Source organism: Lagenorhynchus albirostris, chromosome 3, assembly GCF_949774975.1.
Source record: "Lagenorhynchus albirostris chromosome 3, mLagAlb1.1, whole genome shotgun sequence".
Lineage (NCBI taxonomy): Eukaryota > Metazoa > Chordata > Mammalia > Artiodactyla > Delphinidae > Lagenorhynchus > Lagenorhynchus albirostris.
In genome coordinates, this window is record NC_083097.1 from 33,702,703 (window position 1) to 33,729,410 (window position 26,708).

Here is a 26,708-nt window from a genome sequence, read left to right on the forward strand (position 1 = left end):
TTGTAAAGCAATTATACTCCAATAAAGATGTAAAAATAAATAAATAAATAAATTTATTAAAAACAACAACAACCTGTAAGGCAGCCAAGTGTTGATGGTATTTAAGGACAGTAAAAATTTACACTCTTAATGACCATTGACAGACTTTGTGTAAATATTTAAAAAAATATGCTTTTCATTGACTATAGATGAAAAGGTGAGGGAAGAAACACAATATTACATCATACCCCAGCATAGAGCTACTATATTTGTATAAAGGAGTCACTAGTTATCTGTTGTTTTAATTGAAGTCCTGTCTAGGCATTAAGCTGTAATCTAAATGTTGATAGTGCCTAATTTCAACTCCCAAGATAAACAGAAAGAGCTATGTATCAAGACTGATTCTCTTTGGCCTCAACGGATACCATTTTCTCTGGCGGCAGTCTTTAGTTCCCTTCCTTCTCAGTACCAAGTCAGTGGTTTTCCTAGCAGAAGTCTCCACTGGTGTGGTTTTTACTTGTGCTATAAAGCTCTCAGGTTTAACATCTGGTTTCCTATAACAACCCGAAGAAGACTTCTTGGTGGACTTTCTGGAGCCGGATAATAGGCTGCATCTTTAAAACTTGGGAAAAATCCATCTCCTTGTTCAATTAATGCAGGCAAGGACTTCGTAGCTTCACTCATCTCCTTAGATATTGTTTCTTCTCTGCATTTCAAGTTTTCCATACGAGGGGCTGGATCAGGGCCATATTTTAGGTCCAGTGGATGTACAACAGGTTAGTACTGCTTCAGAATTTCTTGTTTTGCTTTTATGATTTTAATGACACATTGAAGGATCTTTCTGGGATACTGCTTACTGTTTTGTGGCTACATGGACTGTGATTTCATCAAACTGGTTTTCAAGGACTTTGATATCAGAATCCGTAAGCAATTGTCTGAAGCTTCCTGCCATGCTTGCCCATGAATGTTGACATTCTCTTGCACAGCTGATTCAGAAGTCCACTGCGCATCTTGCAGCAGGGGCTCCCGAATCTCCTCTGGCAGCGCGTCCCCGAGGTTTTGCGCAGAGCTGCCACCAGTTCTAGCATTTCCATCACTGCCCGCTTTGAGGTGCAGCGCACTTGCAAGTCTTTTCAGGAGGTGGCAGGGACCGAGGCCCTGTCATCTATCGCAGCTACTCTCTCCATGTCCCACAGAGGGGAAAGAGCCACCGACTCAAACCCTCTCCCGTTTTCCAGCTTCAACTGTCTGAAGAGAAGATTTTGAATGGCGCTGCAATGAAGAGAGGATTTTAGAGTATCTACTCTTTTAAATAATATAAGGTTGCCATTGTAATCTGGTCTGGGTATTGCCTGCTCCTGACCCTAGACTGCACAAGAGCCATAAAGTTTTCTATTACTCTATAATGGGACTATAAAATAGACTGTCTCTTTAATCCAAGGTGTTAACATTCTTCACGCCCTTTGCGCAAATCTTCTTAAATTTTAAAGCAGAGGTTTCATAATTAGAGTGTGTGTAAAAATCACTCGGGTGGTTGTTAAAGTTGTATATTGTTGGGGCTCCCTGCAGAGATTCTGACTCAGGAGGTCTGGAGTAGGTCTATGCAATAGCCTCTTAACAGGAACTCACTGAGGCAGAAGATCCTGGGGCCACATTCTGAAAAACCCAGATCCAGACTGGGCTGCAAACCTGTTTTTTCCGGTGCTCAGAGAAAGATATTTTCATCTGGGCCAGAAATCCAGGCTGGGATAATTTCTCCTCATTATCATTCTTATTAAACTCATTATTCCTCTTCTGCTGGAAAATCTGGCACTGAAAAGCTGGTGTAATATGATAATGAGGTAGAAACTTTTAGCTGTTTAAGATTAGGGCTGTTTTGGGCTTCCCTGGTGATGCAGTGGTTAAGAATTTGACTGCTATAGGTATAGCTGATTCACTTTGTTTTACAGCAGAAGCTAACACAACATTGTAAAGCAATTATACTCCAATAAAGATGTTAAAAAAAAAATCCACCTGCCAGTGCAGGGGACACAGGTTTGAGCCCTGGTTGGGGAAGATCCCACGTGCCGCAGAGCAACTAAGCCTGTGCTCCACAGCTACTGAAGCCCGCACGCCCTAGAGCCCATGTTCCACAAAAGAAGCCACCGCAATAAGAAGCCCGTGCACCGCAACGAAGAGTAGCCCCCGCTCGCCGCAGCTAGAGAAAGCCTGCGCACAGCAATGAAGACCCAATGCAGCCAAAAATAAATTTAAAAAAAAGATTAGAGCTGTTTTACCTATAGGCTTCTGTATCGAGCACTTCTCATTTTGCCTGCAAGTTTTGTATCTGATTAAATCTAAAAGACATCCTTTTATTTTTCAAAATGTGCTTCTTTCTCTTTGTTCCATGGCTAAGACTTGATTTTTTGCTCAAGCCCCAATTCTTTCTTCCTTTTGTCCTGTGTCACCTGTATATGTAGTATCATTCTGTCACTAATGGAAGACAACTTTACTAGTGATTAATGCACTATACTTTTTGGCTCGGGTCCTGATTTGACAGCCCTGCCTCTCTATGCCTCGCAGACCAGATCAATTTCTCTGGGATGCAGAAGCAGAGAGAAAGGAGAATAGATGAAGATACTGAGACGTGCATATCGTCCAGAGGGCCCCTGCCCCTTATCCCCAGTTCTGGGTAAACCCCCAACCCTACCCCTAGGCCCCAGGTGAGCAATAAAACCCAAAGAGAGATTCGAATACCGCATGTCTTTAGTATCTCTCACACTTCCCATAATTGGATGGGTGAAGGGATCATGCAAGAGAGGAGGAAATATTATTAATAAAAAACTGCATCAGTTAATACTTCAAATATCATTCCATCACAAAAGTAGCCCAGGTAGTGTGGACAGAGTGACAAGCGCAGCTTGAGGAAGGGCAGAATTTAAGGGACAGGCAGAGGATCAGTGATGTATACAGAGGAGGACTGGATGGGGAAGCTCTGGGTGGGGTGTTTCAGGAAGTCAGCAGAGACTGTCTTATCAAATTAGGGCCAATTTCCTTACTTTTAGACTAGACCTACTTTTGGTGTTTTTAAGATAAGGAATGAGATGAAAGTTTCAGAAACGAAGAGATAGAACTGTCAAAGGATTATTCTGTTGCCTCTTTATTCTGCCGAAACCATATTAAAATTATTCCAATACTAACCAGCCGAGTGCAGTCCTGGGCAAACTGGGAGTGCGCTGCTGGGGATCCTGCTGTGAGCAGAGTTGCCGGCCAAGAGCCCTCTGTAGGGACCCACCGCGGTGGTCCAGAGACCGCACTCTGGGCAGGCTCTTCCGAGTCAGGGACTCAGCATGGTGAGGGTCCCGGAGCCGGGCCAGTCCTTCCCACGTGTGGGGACCCTGCCAGGCAGTCTTGGCTCTGGGGCTCCTTGTTGGCCTGGCTGAGACTTTCTCTGAGCTGCACTGTAGTCCTATGCTCTCCCTCACCAGTCCCCACTCCCTTCTTTCTTGCCTTGTCTGACCTGCAGGCAGTATGAGCTCTCCCCACTTCTGCGCCCTCCTCCCTTTCTGTGTCACAGACTTTTCACGGACTTGAATTCTATCTTAGCGTCTGCTTCCTGGAGGACCTGAACTGGCACAAGTTATTTGTGAAAACTGTTTCTTCTTCTTTCAGTGTCTGAGCAGTCTTCGACACACCTACTTCTCCCTCTCCCCCTTTGTGAGAAAGCAGACCCAGGGAAGCTTTGCTATAATTCTTGAGAGTCTGCTCCAAAAAGGGAGAAATGTTTTGACTCTTTTAGTTCCTTTAGGATGGACATTAATTTTGGATGTGGAGGTATTTTTTTAACAAGAGCTTTGCATGCATGCATATTTCATCTGTTGCCAGGTGTCAGCTGTGTTCCTTGCTTAATGACAATGAGGAATCATTCATAATTTACTATTCTCATTTGTAGCCCACAAGAAAGAAGAAAAAAATCATTAATGATATGGTGTGTGCTGGGATATTGCTTTAGGTTCCTGGGACCTCTTGCAACATTGGCCAAAGATTAGTAAGGTGAGAACTGAGACGTAACCCGTTGCGTTGTGTGGTTTTTGTCAGTACAGCTTTAGGGAGAAAAGGGCACAGAAGCCAGACTGGGGAGGGTTGAGATGTGAATGGAAAGTGAAGAAGTGGACACTTCAAGAAATTTGATTTTAAAGGAAAGTGCTGTACCTACTGGATCAAGAAAATTTTTCCTTCCTCACCCTCCCCCCTTTTTTCTTCTCTTCTCCCTTCCTTTTCCTTCTCCTCCTCATTCTTCTTCTTCTTCTTTATTTTTTTTGGCTGTGCTGCATGGCATGTGGGATCTTAGTTCCCTGACCAGGGACCCAACCCATGTCCTCTACAGTGGAAGCACTGGAAATGTGGAGTCTTAACCACTGGACCGCCAGGGAAGTCCCATCCTCATTCTTCTTCTAATTCTTTTTTTTTTTTTTAAGTCCAAGGTAACATAATATTTGACAAAAAGTTCAAACAATATAGAAATATATGGTGTAGAAAGTCCCTCATAATTCTACCCTCTGGATAGCAGGAGTTCTCAATATTGTCTGCATATTAGAATCATCAGGGGAGATTTTTAAAAATCCTGATGCTGAGCCCACAGCCTGTGTCAAAGATACAGAGATCTCTGGGAGTGGCACCCAGATATCGGCATTCTTTAAAGCTCTCTAGGTGATAACGACACACAGTCAAGGTTGAGAACCACTACTCGAAGTGTGGCCTGTGGACCAGTGGTATCAGCATCAGCAGAACCTCAACTCTGCAACCACCTAATGAATCGAAATCTGCATGCTAACAATATCCCTTGATATTTCATATGCACAACAAATTTTTTTTACATTTATGGTCAGTTGATTTTTTTTAATTGAAATATAGTTGACTTACAATGTTGTGTTAGTTTCTGAAGTACAGCAAAGTGATATATATATATATATACATATATATATATTCTTTTCAGTTTCTTTTCCATTATAAGTTATTACAAAATATTGAGTATAGTTCCCTGTGCTATGCACTAGGTCCTTGTTATTTATATGTTTTATATATAGTAGTATATGTATATGTTAATCCCAACCTCCTAATTTATCCCTCTCCCCCTTTCCCCTTTGGTAACCATAAGTTTGTTTTCTATGCCTGCGGGTCTATTTCTGTTTTGTAAATAAGTTCATTTGTATCTCATACGCACAATGAAAATTGAGCAGCACTTTTTAGAGAAAAATCACTAAAAGAAATAAGGAAGACTTTTTTTTTTTAAAGATGGAATGAACTCATGCTTACAGAGTTACTGAGAGGAAGAATCTGTAAAGGGGAAAGAATAGAAAGTATAAGACAGAATGTCATAATTGGTAGGACAATGTCCCAGAAGAGGTAGGAGGGATAGAATTGGCAGCTGGGAAAAATGAACTTTGAAAAGAAAAGGAAATTTGTCTTCTTGGGACACTGGAAGGAAGAGGGAATGAATGATAGACTTGCAGGTAGGTTTGAATTGTGGGGGAAACTGGAAGTTGATGGTATTGCCACCTGATGGCCTTTGTTTTCTGCTTTCCCCAGGGAAGTAGGAGGAGAGGCCCTCTGTGAAAAACGAATGGGGCAAAGAGGAATAATGGCTATTGAAGCCCTACTATGTGCCACAAGGGGTGTTACATACAAAAAGCCTATATACTCCTTGCAATAGCCCTAAGACAGTCCTATTATACAGACGGGGAGATCAATCCTCTGTTGGCTTCTCCTTTGCTCAGTCTCTGCACATCTATCCTGAGGTTCCCTCTCTATTTCTTCATTTCTTTGGTGACATCACTCAGTCCCCTGACTGTGAGTGTTATCTACATGACTTTGCCTGCAAAGTCCCCCCCGCCACCCGCTCCCCACAATCTACATTTCTAGTCCTGACCTGTGTTATGAACTCCATCCAGTTGTTTACTTAACATTTCCATAGCATGCCTGATAGAAATCTCAAACTTATCATGGGCAAAAGACAACCCTTCCCAAACTTGCAACCCTCCTCCATAGCCCACTCCCTTAATTATAATAATGCCCAAACCCAGGACTTCTGGCAGTGTCTTCCCTCCACCTCCCTCCATCCCAAATCACCAAGAAGTCTTGTCAATTTTATCTCCACAACATTCTGAGTCCATCCACTTCTCTAAGATCTCCACTCCCACTAGTCCAATCTAAGCCACCATCACCTCCTACGTGGACCACTGCACCACTGCAGTAGCGTTCTACCTGCCCTCTCTGCGTCCGCTGCTGCCGCCCTGCAGCCCAGTCTCTGAATCTCAGCCAGACTGAGGTATACACACATGGTGTATACACATGGCAATTTTAACACATATAAACAAATAGAGTAGTATCACAAATCCCCTTAATCTTATCATAGCAACTCCAAAAATTATCAATAACTTGTCAATCTTTTTTTAATCTCAACATTTTTCTTTTTTAAAAAAGCATTTAAAAGCAAATTTAAGATGCCATATTATTTATTTTATTTTATTTATTTTTTGCGGTATGCGGGCCTCTCTCTGTTGTGGCCTCTCCCGTTGCGGAGCACAGGCTCCGCACGCGCAGGCTCAGCGGCCATGGCTCACGGGCCCAGCCGCTCCGCGGCATGTGGGGTCTTACCAGACCGGGTCACAAACCCGAGTCCCCTGCATCGGCAGGCGGACTCTCAACCACTGCGCCACCAGGGAAGCCCCAAGATGCCATATTATTTCAACCATGCATATTTCAGTAGATATCTATAACAGAGGAGGATTTTAAAAATTAAAACCAAAATGCTCATTACATTCTCAGTGCTGCACGGGTTTATATATTTTATCTCATTTAGTCTTCGTAATAGTCTTGAGGGGAGGGTGTTGCTAGATGATTTCACCTACAGGAAAGTGTAGGTTTAGAGTGTCCTGGCCCAAAGGGCTGAAATTTGAAGGGAGAGTCCTCAAATTCCCTGTCTGCTGTGCGTTCCACCCATTATGACTTCTCTTTCCTGTAAGTGTGAGGTCTCCTCTACACATTCCTTAGTGCCTTACATCTAGTGATCTTGCAACATTTTAAGAAAAGAGAAAATAAAAATGGGAAGAATCTATATTTTCAGATTTTCCTGCTTAAATTTTTCTCTAAAATTTAGGGAAAACATCATTATACTGCCATCTTCTGGATCTTTTGAATGCTAACACATCAATGACTATAGATATTTAAAACCACATCCGTCCAACTCTAATCTAGGGCTGACATATTAAACTTTGTATAATTAAAATTATTTCTTTAGTTAATTGGAAAAATTTTCTTTAAACAACTTAATACATATTAAATATAGAGGCTAAAAAGTAGATGTATTTAGAGGTCAGTTATTTTTGTTTCTAGGGGATGGAGGCTAACGTACATAGCTAAAATTTACAAATAATTCAACTGTCATTCAACCAATGACAGTTTTAAAAATTAATGTTAATAGAGGTGTTGGCTAGAAAAGCATTTCCACTGCTGGTGAGAGTATAAATTATCGCAGTCTTTTGGGAAGGCAATTTGATTGCTTATTTAAAAAGTAAAAATAAACTATCTGTAACTTTTTTGATGTATATATCTTTGAATAAGATGTATAATCTCACCTTGTTTATAAAGGACTAGAAAAACCCAGCATGCTTAAGTAAATGATGTTACTACATCTATGCAATGTGGTTCTTTGAAGGTGCTTAAAAATAATGGTGTAGTTCTAAATACACTGGTAATAATAACGAATAATGACTGATATTCTAAGAGGTTTGTTTAAAATATTTTGGCCTAGAACTGGAAGATGCTATGCAAATTAAATACTCTTTCATATTTTTTACTAACAGATATTTATGTAGCAAAAAACTACATTTGGATTTCTGCCTCTAAAAGAGTGATAAACTCAGCTTTTAAAAAATGGAACATGAGGCAATAAAGTCCTCAATCTTAGCTTCATAATCAATGGTACAATAAATAAGATAAAGATAGTTTGAGTGTAAGTTATATTTTGTGGTTTCTACTCAAGAAAAGTTTAAACTAACGGGGAGAAAAACTTAGTACTCTGTGAAATCCATGCCATGAAGCCAAATTTACAATGCAATGTCTTTTTACTTACCTTTATTATTTAACAATAAAAGATTGACTAGGCACAGTGACAGAGGCAAGCATCCTTCCCACTCAACACTTCCATTGAAAATTCTCAATTGCATTGTAATGTCTTCACACTCATATGAAGCATAAGCCCCGTGAGGGCAGGAGTTTTCTCTATTATGTTCACTGTTATCTCCTGAGGCCTATAAGACAGCTCATATTAACTTCTCAGCAAACATTTGACACCTAGATTGAGAGACCAGAAGATTTTCTTGCTCCTTTTTTCTTCTTTTTGACTGTGCCATGTTAGCTTACTATTGTTTTGCTCTTCTGTATAATTTGTACACTTCAGAGTAGTGCTTCCCAAGTTTTAGTGGTTATGAAACTTCCTGGGATCTTGCTAAACATGTAGATACCCCCAAAAAAGTAGATCCTCAGAAAGCTCCATTATGTATTTATATACCCTCATAAATGGACCTCCACCCCAAAATTTGGTTTGGACATCAAAACTGATGATGCATACACGTATCAAGAGAGTATCAGAATACGTAGTGAAGCTTTCTGGGGGAAAAAAGACCTGGGCAGGCTTTCCAGCTGGTCCAAAAATGGCTTGAGAGAGCAGGGAGAGAGAGGCTTGGGGTTTTGTTGTGTTTAGGGGGAGGGGCTGGAATAGGCCTCTTCCAGGAAGTTGCACACACCACCTTTGCTAATATCACTTTGGCCAGAAGTTAGCAATATGGCCTCACCTAACTGCAAGGGAGATTATAACATGTAGTCTTTATTTCAAGTCATAGTGTGTCCAGTTCAACATCAGAGTTCCATTACTATATAACAAGGGGAGAACGAACATAAAGGGACCAGAAGCAGTCTCTGATCCAGTTAACTAAATAGACGTTAGGTGGAGTAACATCAATTATTTCAAGTCATCCGTGTATAGTTTACTACTCATAATTTCTAGTTAGTGTTCCAAAGGTTGCTATTTTTGTACCTTACTCTGGGTTTTATTATGTTCCATAGCAATGCTCGGTGAGCTGAGGAGATAACGCTTAAGGGAAAAGAGTATTTATTTATTTCTGGCAATGTGCCAGGCACCTGAATGGATACTTTCACATATATTTTCTCATTTGGAAGAGCCAAGAGAGAAATAAGAAAGAGTTCTCTCATCCAAGGTCAACTATAGGCAAAATGGTAAGTAAAGTAGCGTTTCTTTTCTTTATTCTTTTTCTCCTTTTGCATTTCATAATATTTTATTTATTGATTGAAGTATAGTTAATTTACAATATTGTGTTAGTTTCAGGTGTACAGCAAAGTGATTCATATATATATACATATATATATATATATTCAGATTATTTTCCATTATAGGTTATTATAAGATATTGAATATAGTTTTCTGTGTTATACAGTAAATCCTTGTAGCTTATCTATTATATGTACAGTAGTTTGTATCTGTTAATACCATACTCCTAATTCATCCCTCTTTCCTTTTCCCCTTTGGTAACCATAAGTTTGTTTCATAAGTCTGTGAGTCTGTTTTTGTTTCGTATATAGATTCATTTGTACCATTTTTTAGATTCCACATATAAGTGATATCATGTAATGTTTGTCTTTGTCTGACTTACTTCACTTAGTATGATATTCTCTAAGTCCATCCATGTTGCTGCATATGGCAATACTTCATTTTTCTATGGTTGAGTAATATTCCATTGTATGTATATATATAAATATATATATATAATATATATATATATATACATACACCACATCTTCTTTATCCATTCATCTGTTGGTGGACACTTAGGTTGCATGTCTTGGCTATTGTAAATACTGCTGTTATGAACATTGGGGTGAATGTACCTTTTCGAATTAGAGTTTTCATCTTTTCTGGATATATGCCTAGGAGTGGGATTGCTGGATCATAAGGTAGCTCTACTTTTAGTTTTTAAAGGAATTTTCCATACTGTTCTTCATAGTGGCTGCACCAATTTTTTCCACATCCTCACCAGCACCTGTTATTTCTTGTCTTTTTGAGAATAGCCATTCTGACCAGTGTGAGGTGATAAGTAAGGTAGCTTTTCTTTCATAACTTGTGCTTTCCTTTTCAATAGATGTTTTCTAAAGTGTGTTCTGTGTATTTATTTTTCTACAACAGAATGTCCAATGTAGAGCATAACTGAAAATATTCAATTGTGCAAAATGGTATGTAGGACTTAAGTTCAAATGGAAAACATAATTTGTCAAGATAAATACTTGAACGTAATTTGAGGTCTTACAGAATAGTATTTCAATTAGATTATCTTTAAATCCAATTGGCTGAGCTGCCTTATATCTAGACCCCAAATTACAGTTATTCTTTCCCTGCCTAAACTGAAATAGTCAGTATGTAGAAGCATCAGAGCCAGTGGTTGGGTGTGATCATAATTGATTCTTGTTTCTAGAGCTTTCCCTAGCAACCTGCCTTGGATAAAAAGACACCAGAAATTTCTCAAAGGCCAGTGTTTCATATGGTAAGTATGATGAGTACTCTACATGATTCCCTTGGTTTCCATTTCTAGTTAGACAGCATCTAGATGGCTTTCTTCAATTTATCGTACAGGACAAACACAGGGGCTCCATGCAGCTCCTAAGAATTTTGAATAAAGTGCCTAGAAAAAGGCTTATGTGCCTGCATTTTTCTTTTTAAAGAACTTATTATTTATTTATTTACTTATTTATTGGCTGCATTGGGTCTTCGTTGCTGCACGTGGGCTGTCTCTAGTTGCAGCAAGCAGGGGCTACTCTTTGTTGCCGTGCACGGGCTTCTCATTACGGTGGCTTCTCTCGTTGCAGAGCACAGTCTGTAGGTGCATGGCTGTCAGTAGTTGTGGCACGCGGGCTCAGTAGTTGTGGCTCACAAGCTCTAGAGCACAGGCTCAGTAGTTGTGGCTCACAAGCTCTAGAGCACAGGCTCAGTAGTTGTGGCGCACGGGCTTCGTTGCTCTGTGGCATGTGGGATCTTCCTGGACCAGGGCTCGAACCCATGTCCCCTGTATTGGCGGGCAGATTCTTAACCACTGCACCACCAGGGATGTCCCCGCCTGCATTTCTGAAAATCTTCCTCCGGCATTCAAGGACCCCAGGAGACACAACATCAACTCCTTTGTGCCCACATTACAACATCAACAATTGGCTCACAGTATCACGGGGGTAGGAAACCACCTAGGCTTTTAAATTCTGCTGCCTTGGCAGATTTTCCAACATCAGATACAAATTGGGTTCTGGGAAAATCTGATGAGGGGAAGAAGAAGAGTGAAGTGGCTACAGCCGTTGCACGAAGGACCAAAATGCCTTGGTGCTGTGTGTGCTTGTATTCCTCCTCAGAACCTCTGCTTGTAGTTATCCTTCAAGCAAAGTGAAGGGCTCAAGTAAGGAAACATCTGTTGACACTTGTCATGGTGCCCTTCCAGAAGGAACATACTCCTACTCTTTGGGAAGATGGAATATACAGTCCACTCTGCCTTTGTAGAAGGAGTTAGCAGTAACCTCTCTGTTCCCATGCTGCAGCTTCGCCCACTTGATCGGACCACTGCAGCCTTGGAGATGGCAGCGGTGATGCTGCAGTCAAGAAACCCCTTGTAAAGTAGACGACCTTTCAAGTTTTAACCTTTTTTTTTTTTCCGGCCGTGCTGTGTGGCATGCGGGATCTTAGTTCTACGTCCAGAGATCGAACCTGTGTCCCCTGCAGTGGAAGCACGGACTCTTAACCACTGAACTGCCAGGGAAGTCCCAACTTTTAACCTTTTTTTATTCCAGTTTTATTGAAACATAATTGACATAAGGCACTGTATAAGTTTAAGGTGTACAGCATAATTATTTGACTTATATACATTATGAAAAGATTATCACAAGTTTAGCAAACATCCATCATCTCCTAAAGATACAAAATAAAAGAAAAAGAAAAAAACTTTTTTTTCTTGTGATGAGAACTCTTAGAATTTACTCTTTTAATGACTTTCATATATAACACACAGCAGTGTTAATTATATTAATCACATTGTACATCACATGCCTGATACTTATTTATCTTATAACACGAAGTTTGTACCTTTTGACTGCCTTCATTCAATTCCTCCTCCCCCATCCCCTGACTCTGGTAACCATAAATCTGATATCTTTTTCTATGAGTTCTTTTGTTTGTTTATTCTTGAAGTATAATTGACCTATAACACTATGTTAGTTCCTGGTGTACAACATAGTGATTCCATATTCTATACATTTCAAAATCGTCACCATGATAAGTCTAGTTACCATCTGTCACTATACAAAGACAGGAGGTGACCTATTTACTCATGGCAGCAGAATGGGCTGGAGGAGCTTGTAAGGCCAGAGTTGGTGCTTTGAGATCCAGGAATGTTGGTATCACTGGCTCAGCCCTGACACAGACTGAAAGGCTAATATGCTTAATTTCTTTCTTATATCTTTTCCTTACCTTTCTTTTCTCTTTCCCTCTACATAGTCAGTATTCTTTCAAGTAGGACTTTTAAGTTGTCCAGCCTGGGGGAGGATGGTTTGAAGCAAAGAATAAATTGTTAAAGTTGTAATTTCAGGTGTCATGAGAGATAAATATTGGGGTTAAGGGTATCTGGAAAATATGCCTGAAAATTGACGTGGGGGAATTTTTTTGGGGTTGAAAAAGAAGTGAAAAAAGAGAGGGCAGATGACAGAGGCTGGGACACATGGAAAAGTTTTTTCAATGACCTAATGTTGCCACTAATTCATGAGAAATACTGCTTTAATGTCTTGAATTTATCCTAGAAGAATTAGGCTCAATAGCTCCTTTCATTACCTGGGAGCTTAAATCATGAGTGGCATCTTTTTCCCATATATTTTTGAAAGATGCTTTCACATAGAATATAAAACGTTTTAGAAATTCAATTTTATTTATGGGCAGCATCATATTTTTTATACTCTTGCTGAAGAAACTTAGGGTAAGTAGAGGGTCAATTTTATCTTCTCTTTTTTTAACCAAAGGGGCGTATCACTCAGCAGAGTGCTTAGTTGTTATGAGAGTGGAAAAAAGTTCCTCTGGTGTAAGGTGTGGGGAACCTATTGGATTTAAAAGGATAATAAGCTTTCTTCTTGAAATAGGCCTAATCAACATACTTTATTGTACTTTATTGGGGGCATTCATCAATAATGAATCAAACGCTAGGCAAAACTTTTCCTGAGAGAGTTAGAAACTCTCTGGCTGGAGTTGAACCCTGGGATCTGGGGTTGTGTCTGTGAATGTTATTCATTCTGCAAAATGCTCTGAGTACCTACGTTGGGCCCAAATGCAGAGAATCATTGGGTCTTGGAAATGTACTTGTTTGGGGAAACACTTAAATATCTCTGCTGGAACAAGGGTCACATAATCACTCCATCATGCAATGCTTAATGGTAAAAGAGAGTGGGGATGTGATCTCACTGAGTGCAGGACTGTTTCTAAGCAGAGTTTTTAAGGGTAATGAACGCTGGCTCTGCAGGTTCTAAATGTGAGTGAACAAGATGGAATTTGGTCAACAGTTGGAGGAGTTGGCCTCAGTAACACGCAGAGTTCACCTGTGGTAACAAAGGGTAAGACAGAGTATTTGGGCTTAGATGCTGGTAGGTGCATCGTTGCACAGTGGGAGTGTGTGGAAGTCCTTTATAATTGATTCCATTTTTTCAATGAAATAAGAAAGCAGTTGATTAAGAACAAATGTGAGATAGTAGATCTTGAAACTATGAGGGGGAAAGTAAGTATGAAATAGTTATCAACAAGTCAGTGTAAGAATTCCTGGATTTTTTCAGTCTAAGTTGTATGCACCAGCTTTCCCCATTGCACCCCCTACCTATCCCTAGCATCCCAATTTATCAATATTAAGTAAAAACCAGTAAAGAAAGATTCATGACAAGACAAATAAGAGAGGAATGTCATAGGGCATAGACATGCAAGACAAACACTGGTTAAGCCCAGTATTGATTCTACTAAGCCTTATGGGGCTAAGAGAGAGCTCTGTTCCTGCCACTTAAAATCTTGTTAGGCTTTTCAGCTGGAACCGCCATCTTCCCGTAATTCGCCAAAATGACCAACACAGAGGGAAAGAGGAGGGGCACCCGCTACATGTTCTCTAGGCCTTTTAGAAAACATGGAGTTGTTCCTTTGGCCACATACATGCAAATCTACAAGAAAGGTGATATTGTAGATATCAAGGGAATGGGCGCTGTTCCAAAAGGAATGCCCCACAAATGTTACCATGGCAAAACTGGGAGAGTCTACAATGTTACCCAGCATGCTGTTGGCATCATTGTAAACAAACAAGTTAAGGGCAAGATTCTTGCCAAGAGAATTAATGTGCGTATCAAGCATATAAAGCACTCTAAGAGCCAAGATAGCTTCCTGAAACGGGTGAAGGAAAATAATCAGTAAAAGAAGGAAGCCAAAGAGAAAGGTACTTGGGTTCAGCTGAAGCGCCAGCCTGCTCCACCCAGAGAAGCACACGTCGTTAGAACCAATGGAAAAGAGCCTGAACTGTTGGAGCCCATTCCCTATGAATTCATGGCATAATGGGTGTAAAGAAAATAAAAGACCTGGACTGTATAAATGTTTCTCTTAATTGAGTAGAAGTGTGTGACCCCCTTCCCCAAACAAATATTTAAAGCACACACACACACACAAAATCTTGTTAGCATCAACTCACCCATCTTCACATCCATCCCATTGCCCCAAAAGACACCAGTTTAGTTCCAGTTTAGTTCCAGGTCTGAGGTTGGGGCAGAGGCTCCTTTCTTGTTTAGAATGCCTGCCTGAGAGTATTCTGAACCAATGTTCTCTGATAAGCATCTCAGGGATTCTAGAGATCAAAAAAGACTCAGTATGAGTCCAAAGTTATCTTTCTTCTCTTCAGGACTCTAGCAGAGAAACGTGAGGTAGAATTTCTAGCTACTGAGTTAGGACTATAAAGAAGCAACACACTAACCAGAGAGAAAATACATTGGTTCAGTGAGGGTATGTGGAAGCTCTCTCTTTTGGTTCAGTTTTCTCAGGGAGGTAGAGAAGAAGGTTATTACCAGAGAGTGAATTTGTGGAAAAAGGTTTAGAAAAAGAAGTGTGAAATAGTCAGGATGAACAATTGAATGGACTAGGCAAAGTAGTGTGATTACCATTTAAAGGCCCACTTGAGGTTCATAATCATCACTTTAAAGTAAGACCAATCACGGGGTACAGGAAGAGAACAGGCAGACTGAATTTAATAAGCGTTGCGGTTTTGACATATATATTAAGGATAATTGACAGGGTGGAATGGGGAGAATTGGCAAGGGTAGTTTTGACTGTAAGAATCAAAGATTTCTTACACTGAAAGACTTGTGGATAACTGTTTCATCTTTCTTCTCTCTTTTCATCCATGCAATCATAAGAACATATATTTGTATTTCTTACATTTGCATGAAAGAAACACTGGAAAGACACCCCAAACAAACACAAATGGTTACTTATACAAATGTTTACTAATAGGGGGGTAAGGTGACATAGATGGAGTCCTTCCAATCCTTCACAAAATTTTCCCAAAAATTGAAGAGGAGGGAACATGTTCCAACTCACTCTAGGAGGCCAGTATTACTCTGACATGAAAACCAGAGAAAGATATAACAAGAAAAGAAAGCTACAGAACAATATCCCTTATTAGTATAGATACAAAGTTCCTCAAGAAAATACTAGTAAACTGAATCTGACAACATATAGAAAGGAGTACATACCATGGCCAAATGAGGGTTTATTCCAGGAATGCAAGGTTGGTTCAACATATGAACATCAGTAAAAGCAATATATCATATTAAAGCAATAAAGGACAGAAAGCCCGCAACCATCTCTGTAGATGCAGGTGAGATGCACCATTTCATGATATAAATACTTAACAAAATAGGAGTAGAAGGGAACTTCTCCAACATGATAAAGAGAATTTATGAAAAACCCACAACAAAATCACTTTTTTTTTTCTTTTTTTTTTTTTTTGCGGTACGCGGGCCTCTCACTGTTGTGACCTCTCCCGTGGCGGAGCCCAGGCTCCGGACGCGCAGGCTCAGCGGCCGTGGCGCACGGGCCCAGCCACTCCGCGGCGTGTGGGATCTTCCCAGACCGGGGCACGAACCCGTGTCCCCTGCATCGGCAGGCAGACTCTCAACCACTGCGCCACCAAGGAAGCCCTAAAATCACATTTAATGGTAAAGGAATAAAATAAGTTTTCCTCCTAAGATGAGGATTTTCAACAAGGATGTTGAGACAATTCAATGGGTAAATAAAAGTCTCCTTAGGGCTTCCCTGGTGGCGCAGTGGTTGAGAGTCCGCCTGCCGATGCAGGGGACATGGGTTCGTGCCCCGGTCTGGGAAGATCCCACATGCCGCAGAGCGGTTGGGCCCGTGAGCCACGGCAGCTGAGCCTGCGTGTCCGGAGCCTGTGCTCCGCAACGGGAGAGGCCACAACACTGAGAGGCCCGCATACCGAAAAAAAAAAAAAGTTTCTTTAACAAATGGTACTAGGACAACTGTATATCCATAGGCAAAAGAATGAAGTTGGACTCCTACCTCAGACCATATACAAAATTAACTCAAAATGAATGAAGACCTAAAAAGAGCTATGAAACTCTTTGATAAAATATAGGGCTAAATTTTCATGACCTTGGATTTGACAGTGGATTCTTAGCTATGACACCAAAAGCAAGGGAAGAACAAAAAAATTAGATATATTGGACTTCATCTAAACTAGAAACTTTTGTCCATGAAAGGACACTATCAAGAAAGTGAAAAATGACCTATAGAATGGGAGAAAATATTTGTAAATTATATATCTGATAAGGGTCTAGTAACTAAAATATGTAAAGAACTCTTAGAACTCAATAACAAAAAAACAAGAAACCAAATTAAGAAAATGTATAAAGGACATTACTCCAAAGAAGAAATACATATGGCCAAAAGGCACATGAAAAGATGCTCAATATTATTAGTTATTAGAGAAATAAAAATCAAAGCCACAGTGAGATACCATTTTGTACCCTTTCAGATGGCTGTAAGTAAAAAGTTGGACAGTAAGAAGTGTTGCTGAAGTTGTGGAGAAATTAAAACCTTCCTACATTGTTGGTGGGAATGTAAAATGGTGCAGCTGTTTTTGAAAACAGTTTGGTAGTTCCCCAAAATGTTAAGCAAAGAGTTACCATATGACTCAGTAATTCTGCTCTTAGGTATAGTCTCAAAAGACATGGAGACATGTGTCCATATAAAAACTTCTATACGAATGTTCATAGCAGCATTATTTATAATAGCCCCAAAGTGAAACAACTCAAATATCCATGAACTGATGAATGCATAAACAAAATGCAGTACAGCCATAGAATATTATTCATCCATGAAAAGGAATAAAGTACTGATACATGCCACAACATGGGTGAACCTTGAAAACATTGTGCTAAGTGAAGAAGTCAGAAACAAAAAGCCACTTGTTGTATGATTCTATTTATATAAAGTGTCTAGAAGAGGTAAATTCATGGAGACAGAAAGTAGATTAGTTGTTTCCAGGACCTAGAAGGCTGTGGAAAATAGGGAGTGACTGCTAAGGGTTACAGGATTTCTGTAGAGAGTGGTGATGGCTTCACACTCATGTGAATATTTTTAAAATCACGGAATTATACATTTTAAAAGGGTGAGTTTTATGCTGTGTGAATTATATCCCAATAAGCAAATATACCAGACAGAAGATAAGGAGTAAAAGATATGGAGGGCTTGGCTCTGCACTGACAGTAGAACAGAGTGAAGGGGTGTCTAACTCGAAGTATGTTCTACAGAACTTGTTGACTAATTGGGTGTGGGAGGTAGTGAGAAGGAAGAAAAAGTCAAGAATGATTCTGAGGTGCCTCATCACCTTGTATTGCACGGATTCATTTATGTATGTGCCCATCCTGTTAAAATATGTGTTTCTCAACCTGCTACCTAAAAACATAGGGTCTATTCTGGGGGAAAAGTAAATGGCAGTTTTAGACACACTTCAGAGCAAACATTAAGTACGTCCATTTTCGTGGGTCTGTTTTATACAATTCAAGAGAGTTGCTCAATTTCCCCTGTGAACTGAGAGGTTACTTCCTGTGTTTGGACAGTGTTGAAAGGCTACTTCCCATTTTGAGGTTTCCCCACTTTAGTTTTGATGGGAGAAGCCGCTAACCTCTACTGACTCTAAGTGCTAAATGTTCTGCCAAGTTCTTCCTGATATTTTCACAAATGAGGTGCCCTCTTCATTTCACCCTGCATTGGACCACAGGTTTTGAAAGAATTTTTGACAATAAAAGCATTTATTAACATAACTGGTTTCACTGTTTGCCTAATCAAAGTTATAGTAATGCAACTGTCAACTGGCCTTTCCCATTGCGTGAACTGTACCATTACTATCGCAATGCTAGTTGATATAATTTCAGTCTAAAGAAAAGGGTCTTGATACTTTGATAAGCCTGTACATTCTCATTTTAGATCATATAAACTTAGACCGGTAAAGTAGCCCTAGGTTCCCCAGTAACTATCTTCACAGACTCATAAGAATCTAACGTCAGATAGTTGGTAATCTCCCTGGTAATTATTAATTAGGTTCCTTCTGGACTTATTGCCCATGGGTGGGGAGGGTGTGGAAGACTATATGTGTTCAAGATGCTGCAGTGTGTATTTTATATATCTTGATTTCATCGACCCTATAAAGAAGGTTTCATTATCCTTTAGGTAAGAAAATTGAAGCTTAAGAGTATAACTCAGATAGCAAACAGTAAAGCCTACATTTGAGACAAGATTTGTCTGATGGTCTTTCTGGCAAGCCACATTTTCTCCCGAGAAGCAGGTTCATACTAGTAGAAGCTGAAGAAGGAGAAAAAAGAGAGTGAAACTAATTTCTTTACGAGTACAAGTAACTTGTTACATCTAAATGTATATTTAAATACATACCATCAGTGCACTTCACTCATACGCTCACTTTTTTTTTTAACATCTTTATTGGAGTATAATTGCTTTACAATGGTGTGTTAGTTTCTGCTTTATAACAAAGTGATTCAGCTATACAAATATCCCCATCACTGTTTTTTTTAATAAATTTGCTTATTTATTTATTTATATTTGGCTGCACTGGGTCTTCGCTGCTGCCCGCGGGCTTTCTTTAGTTGAGGTGAGTGGGGGCTACTCTTCGTTGCCGTGCGCGGGCTTCTCATCACGGTGGCTTCTCTTGTTGTGGAGCACAGGCTCTAGGCGCGCGGGTTTCAGTAGTTGTGGCATGCAGGCTCAGTAGTTGTGGCTCGCAGGCTCTAGAGCGCAGGCTCAGTAGTCGTGGCGCACGGGCTTTGTTGCTCCGGGGCATGTGGGATCTTCCTGGACCAGGGCTCGAACCCATATCCCCTGCATTAGCAGGCGGATTCTCAACCACTGCACCACGAGGGAAGTCCCATATACTCACTGTTAAAGAGCATACATTGGAAACACGGTCACGTAAATATCAAGGAACTATACCAGCAGTGCATTAAAGTGAAGATCTATGAATCACCGGACCTACCTTGCATCCAGACCATCCTTTTGCCCCTGGTGCCCATGAAGCATTTCAATAAGATTCCTGTTTCTATCATGGCTCTGTGTATCATCACAATATACTCTGGTTCCTTCAAACAAAAGAACCAACAAACAAGCAGACATACAAAAGACAGAGCATCTTTAGGATGCTTATCTTATTGCATTGTGAATAAAAAAGTTATAGCAGCTAACAAAATAAAATTAAATAATTTAAAATTTCTTTTGCGAATAAGTAATGCATTCGTTAACATATTAAAAATATAAGCAAGTATAAGGTGTAAAGTCTTAGTTCCATCTCTTTTTCAATCTAACCTGTTTCCATCTTTTCACCTTGTGGGTGAAAAATGTTATCAGTAAACAAAGGATGTTGCAGCCACCAAGCCAGCAGCCACTGCAGCCACCTCCCAACTGTGTACCCTGAGGGTATTCAGCATGGAGAAAAGCAGGATACTGGCCCTAGGTAGCTAAGGTGCATGGCAAAGGAATGATTTCAGTGAGCCCAGACTCTTGCATCTTCCCATACACAGAACAGCGCTAAATTCAATAACTTGAGATGTCTGGTTTTCTTCATTAACAGTAATCTTTTGATGTTCCAGCTGTCTGGTTTCTGTTGCAAAACTCCTGTATATCCTGGCTCCCCTCTGCCTCCTTGGAGCAGTGCCTGAGGGTGCTCTGGGAGGCTGTCTTCCAGGCTTAAGCCCTTAGAAGATCCTCTGAATAAAATGTAATTCTCCACTTCTAGGTTGTGCGTTTTGTTTTTTTTTTCAGTCGACAACCTAGTCCTCTTCTCCATGTATCCCCTGTCAGATAATAATTTTTATTAGTTTCTCATGTATCCTTTCAGAGTTTTTTCAGCAAATACAAAGAAGTATGAAAGTATTCTTTTTGAATTAATTGCTTAAACTTTTTTTCTTCTGTTTTATTAAGATATAATTGATTCACAGCACTGTATAAGTTTGAGGTGTACAGCATAATGATTTGACTTACATACATCATGAAATAATTATCACAATAAGTTTAGTGAACATCCCTCATCTCATATAGATACAAAATTAAAGAAACAGAAAAAAATTTTTTTTCCTTGTGATGAGAACTCTTAGAATGGACTTCCTTAACAACTTTCATATAAAACATATAGCAGTGCTGATTATCAAAGGGCATAACTACCCAAGGTGGATGAAAATCATCTGGGTACATAGACCAAACTGAAGCACAGTCCACTTCCACAGCTGGTGCAGAGCTGTGCTCCTGACTTTCCCTGGGCACTCAGTGAGCCCCACAAACCCAGAGAAGCACCATTGCACCTGGGGATGGTGCAGAGACCCCCCTCCCCCAAATGTATTCTTATTCTCCTTCATCCTTTTAACTCCAAAGTAACTTATTGGTCTGTATCTTTCTTTTTCTTCTTAACAGTGTATTTTGTAGATCTTTCCATATCAGTGCATAGAAAACTCCTTCAGTTTTTTTTTAATAGCTGCAAAATATTTCTTTTAATGTGTATACTGTACAAGTTACTTAACCAAGCCACTGCTGATGAATATTTGGGTTGTCTCTAACCTTTTGTATGCTAGCTCACATTTATTGGACTAAGCTTACTATATTCCAGGTGCTGTCTAATTGCTTTACTCGGGTTCATTAATGTAACAACCCTTTGAGTTAGATAATATTATTTCCACTTTTCCGATAAGGGAACAAGAGGATCAAAGAGGCTAAGCAACTTTCTCAAGATTTTGAACAAAGACTGTCAACCTTTAGAGCACATATTTGTACTAGTGAAACACAAACTAGTACCCTTTATTGCTTTCGGGGAAAGTCCTACTTTTAAGGAAAAGTCTCTAGTTGTTGTGTTTACAACTGTTTTCCATTGGTTTCTAAGATTTTATCACAAACATTTGAAAAATTTGTACAATTCAGGATTTTACTCCTTTCCATCACTCATTCTTTACTCTTTCTTGACCTGTGGAGTATGTAATGATGAACCTGATATCAAAATATATCTGTTTAAAGACAGTTTAAGGAGGTAGTGTTTAAAATTATGGGATAGACTGACATTTTCTGAAAGTGATTGATTTTCATTTTAGGGTATAATATGCTGAAGTCTTAGTCTGAGAAAAAAAAACAAACCACCTTTTTTTACTTGGGCACCACAAGTTTAAAGTGAAGAGCAAATAAATGACCTTGCCCTTTGATATTCACACTTCCTCTGCAGGATTTTACCCAATACAGTTGTAGAGCCATGGAAATCTTTGCATTTCGTATCTGCTTTCTCAGAGCTGTTTGACTTCATTCAAGTATAAACCAACTGAAATGTTTCTTAGACTTGCAGGCTCCTGCCACGTACTGCAAAGAACTGAAAAACCCAGATGATAGCTAGAAACCCAAACAAATCCGGGTCCTCTCCTAAATTTAGCAAGTGCCTGCCACTATTGAAAACCATCATGACAAAATGTCTTATCGCCTTCTGATTGTCATTTGATCCTTGCCATCTGCAGCCATCAGGACCACCAGGGCAAAATGTGTCCAGTGTTGTAAAGGGCAAGCATATCTTACCTAAAAGGGAAGTGTGAAGCCCTGTTCATACTACTTAATATTTAAACCTAAAACAACATTCTTATGAAGGACTTGATGCCAGCAGAGAATACTCATCTAGTGACCTCACTTTAATGCACAAGGGTAAGCTGGGACAAAGTGAGAGAGTGGCATGGACATATATACACTACCAAACGTAAAATAGATAGCTAGTGGGAAGCAGCCGCATAGCACAGGGAGATCAGCTCGGTGCTTTGTGACTACCTAGAGGGGTGGGATAGGGAGGGTGGGAGGGAGACGCAAGAGGGAAGAGATATGGGAACATATGTATATGTATAACTGATTCACTTTGTTATAAAGCAGAAACTAACACATCATTGCAAAGCAATTATACTCCAATAAAGATGTTAAAAAAATAGAAAAGTAAAAATTATACAAATAATATTGGAATAAACTGTCTTATTAGAAAAAAATTAATGCACAAATCACAGTATTTAGGTGTAATGACAAAGGTGTAATTATAAAGCATTAACAATAATTTTGCTGAAATCTTCCTTTAGCTAAGTCATTGCCTAGCAGCCATTTTTCTTTCTCAAACTATTCACACAGTGACAATTTAATGGAAAAAGAGATACCATCTGGAGTACTTATTAGCTTAACAAGCCCTTGACTGGGAGTCTAAGACGATTCCATGTTTCTCATTCCCTCTGAGTGGTTTGACTCCAGAGCCTAACGCTGTTGTTTAACTCTAGGGACTGGAGCATGCTTGCCACTAGGGGGTGCTGTTGCTTCTTTACTCCAGCCTCTGGCGGTTTCAATTCTGACTTTATCAGACTTAACAGAAAAAAGGAGGTTTTATCCTTCCCGAGTGTGTTCCTCGTATGTCCCAGAGTAAGTGGAATATGTTGGAACAATTCAGAACAAAACAAAATAACTCGTAAATGAAATAGGCTTGTTAAAATGTTTTCTAGTATCTCTCCAAGATGGACCAGAACAGCTTCTTGATATCATCAGTGGTCTAACAGTTTCATTAGGGTCTGGGGACAGTAACAGTTTTTGAAGTGCTACTTCAGGAAGTGGGGACTAGTGGGGAACAGGGAGTGTGTCTCTGCAGCAGAAGGGGAGAGGACTGGGTCCTTGCAGACTCTTCCACAGTCTGGCAGAAATCTGCTTCCCCTTCTACTGATTCAGTGTTGGCTCAGACACAATTTGCCAAAGCCTGTCACATGTACCAGTTTTGGGGTTGTTAAAAATAAAAGTTCTGGGACTTCCCTGGTGGCACAGTGGTTAAGAATCTGCCTGCCAATGCAGGGGATACAGGTTTGAGCCCTGGTCCGGAAGAGCCTATGTGCCATGGAGCAACTGACCCCGTGTGCCACTCCTACTGAGCCTGTGCTCTAGAGACCGTGAGCCACAACTACTGAACCTATGTGCCACAACTACTGAGCCCACATGTCACAACTACTGAAACCCGTGCACCTAGAGCCCATGCTCCGCAACAAGAGTAGCCACTGCAATGAGAAGCCCGCGTATTGCAGCTAAGAGTAGCCCCCGCTTGCCGCAACTAGAGAAAGCCTGCGTGCAGCAACAAAGACCCAACGCAGCCAAAAATAAAAAATTAATTTAAAAAAAAAAAGAAAGAAAAAGAAAAAAAAAGTTCTGTGGTCACATGAATTTGGGAAATTCTGGTTTTAAAAAGTTTTAAAAAGTTTTACTTGCTGTAGAACTTTCAGAACATTTAATTGACATTACCCTGTGCATTGCTCTTTGTGAATCTAAGGCTGGGGATTTGCTAGGGGTAGATACTCTAACAGTGGTTCTCAGTGGAGGGTGGTGATTTTGCCTCCAGGGGACATTTGACATTGTCTGGAGACATTTTTTTTTTTTTTTTTTTTTTTGCCGTACGCGGGCCTCGCACTGTTGTCGCCTCTCCCGTTGCGGAGCACAGGCTCCAGACGCGCAGGCTCAGCGGCCATGGCTCACGGGCCCAGCCGCTCCGCGGCATGTGGGATCTTCCCAGACCGGGGCATGAACCCGTGTCCCTTGCATTGGCAGGCGGACTCTCAACCACTGCGCCACCGGGGAAGCCCTGGAGACATTTTTGATTGTCATGACTGGGGAAGGGTGTTATAGCCATCGAATGGGTAGACACCAGTGATGCTGCTGACCGTCTACGCACAGAACAGCTCCCCCCCCAACCCCCGCCACTCCACCAACAAAGAATGATCAAGCCCAAAAGGTCAGCAATTCAGAGATTGAGAAACCCTGCTCTATAACATACACAGCTTGTTATACTCACTCAACCACGAAATTAATTATCTCTTCTTGAATTGTCTTGTAGGACTAGAGTGGAAAATCTGTGGGGAAACTTTGCCTTCAGTTTATCCACAATGTTTTAATTGCTGTGTGGTGTGGGCTTCCCTTAGTACTACTCTTTGACCTCCATGTGGCACTTGTCTATGTTGACTGGCCGTTCCTTGAAATTCCCCTCAATTGGCTTGACAATGAATTGTTTTGGTTTTCCTTCTTCTGTAACCTCTCTCCCTCATGCCAAGATATTTTGTCCCAAAGAGATCTACATTTCCAGTTATGTGTTGGATATTTTCTTCAAAATAAAAATGTCCCGTTTCTAAAACTACCTCTTTCTCATCAACTTCCTATTTCCCTCCTTCATTGATTTGTTCTTAAATTCTTCCAATTTTCTCAGTCAATCTGATATGTGATTATGTTTAATCACTAAGTCTGGTGAACCCTCTGGTCCTTCGTCTTTCTCTTCTCAAATGAGGCCTTGATTGCCCCTTGTCTGATTACTGAAATAAAATCCAAATCACACTTCCTGTTTCCTCTCCTTGTCCTTTCCATGTAGCCTGCACACTACCAGTGTGTAAATCATCCTAAAACATCACTTTGATTCTTTCCTTAAAACTTCCAGGGAGCGAGTTCCCATTGTCCTTTGAATAAAGTCTACACAACTTTTTCCGGCAGTCAAATTTCCCACAGTGTGGCTCCCACCTATATTTGAAACCTTTGTTCCAATGGCTCCTCCATTGAAATTCCAGAAAGAAAAAACACTGTTCATATGAGAGCAAAGCTGTGGAGAGGGGCAAGTGCAAAGCACTTGGTGAAAGGAAGTTTTTGTAAACTTTTTAGATTTAATTTCTGGCATACAATCTCTGGAAGCCAAACAATGCAAGTTCTAAATTATCGCAGATACATCTGTATGTGTGTGACTCATCCTCTAGACTAAGGAAACTCTATAAATGGGCTACTATGACCTTTACAGCATGTAAACGATGAAAATAAAGAAGGATGTTGCTCAAGCATCCCATCTGTCAAAGCCCCTAGCCTATCATATTATGCAACCTTTGTAAATATTTGTTGAATTTAGAATGAACAAATTAATGAGCGCATGCATGAATGAATGAAAAAACTACTGTGGCAGGTGCTGGTGGTGTCCTGCCTATATCTTGCAAATACTGAAAATACCTGCACCTTTCTACTGGAAGTCTTTTTTTTCTTTCTTTCCTGGCTACAGATGTGTTCTCAACCTACCCCCAGTTCAAGCTGGAAGTGTCAAAGAGTTGATGAGTCCAGAAGCCACCCTTAACCAATGATAAACAGGGTGTTGGTAAATATAGCCTTACTCCCTCGTTGGAATAACTCTGAGATGTGCTCTACAATGTCTCCCAGATTTCCTCATTGGGACTGAGCTATAATTGCCTCAGTATCTTGCATGTTAAAGTACCTTGTATTGACTTCCTTTCCTTCCCAGTCTCACTTTCTTATCCCTCAACAGTGCTTTCACTTCACAAAACAACCCCCAAAACACAAGAAACCCCCAAACCAAAAAAACTAAAAAAAAAAAGACTACTTGCAATTGAATTCTTGTCTCAGATCTGCTTCTGGGGGAACCCAAACTAAGACAGCCACTGAATGTGGAATTGTACATTGAGTGTTTAAGGAGAGCCCATGACGTCTGGAATTCATGCAACTGGAGTTGAATTAAAAAAAAGAACTCTTTCAGGAATCAGACATCATCTTCTCTGTGGCAAATTTTTTTCCCACACAAAGCACTAACAGTTTGAACAAAAGATGTGGAAGTTTTTCCTCTGGAAGACCACCATTAATTTATAAACGGAGGGTGGGGGTCGTTCTTTATTATTCAAATTTTTTGGATATAAAAAGAAAAAATATTAAAACTGGAAAATATTCACGAATGGAATGTTTAGTTATAAAGTTATTCTCAGTTCAAATTTCCTTTCCTCCTTCACACTTCTGTCACTCCTACCCATAATGCCCTAACAGCAAGTTTCAGAATATTTGGCCAAGCCATGCAAATAAAACTGTAGCTCACAAAAAAACCCAAACCAAACCAAAAAAAAAAAAACAAAAACTGTAGCTCAACTTTAATAGAAAATCTGAAATCTTGCAAAAATGCAGCCTTTTGTGAAATCTATGAAAATGATGTTGGAGAAGTGCTAGAATCAATGCAAAGCCATGGAAAGTGAAGATCTGACAGAATAAG

General features: G+C 40.1%; 1 long non-coding RNA gene and 2 pseudogenes across 1 annotated transcript; 2 read left to right on the forward strand and 1 right to left on the reverse strand.

The window, feature by feature from the left end:
- Nucleotides 1-364: 364 nt before the first annotated feature.
- LOC132518292 (kinetochore-associated protein NSL1 homolog) lies at nucleotides 365-1,634 on the reverse strand (annotated as a pseudogene).
- A 2,274-nt stretch (nucleotides 1,635-3,908) lies between these two features.
- On the forward strand, nucleotides 3,909-11,189 carry LOC132518027 (uncharacterized). The gene is made up of 4 exons (XR_009539856.1): nucleotides 3,909-4,011; nucleotides 9,085-9,255; nucleotides 10,506-10,578; nucleotides 11,110-11,189. It is a non-coding gene; the product is annotated as an uncharacterized LOC132518027 (long non-coding RNA).
- A 2,940-nt stretch (nucleotides 11,190-14,129) lies between these two features.
- Nucleotides 14,130-14,672, forward strand: LOC132518028 (large ribosomal subunit protein eL21-like; annotated as a pseudogene).
- The last annotated feature ends 12,036 nt before the right edge of the window (nucleotides 14,673-26,708 follow it).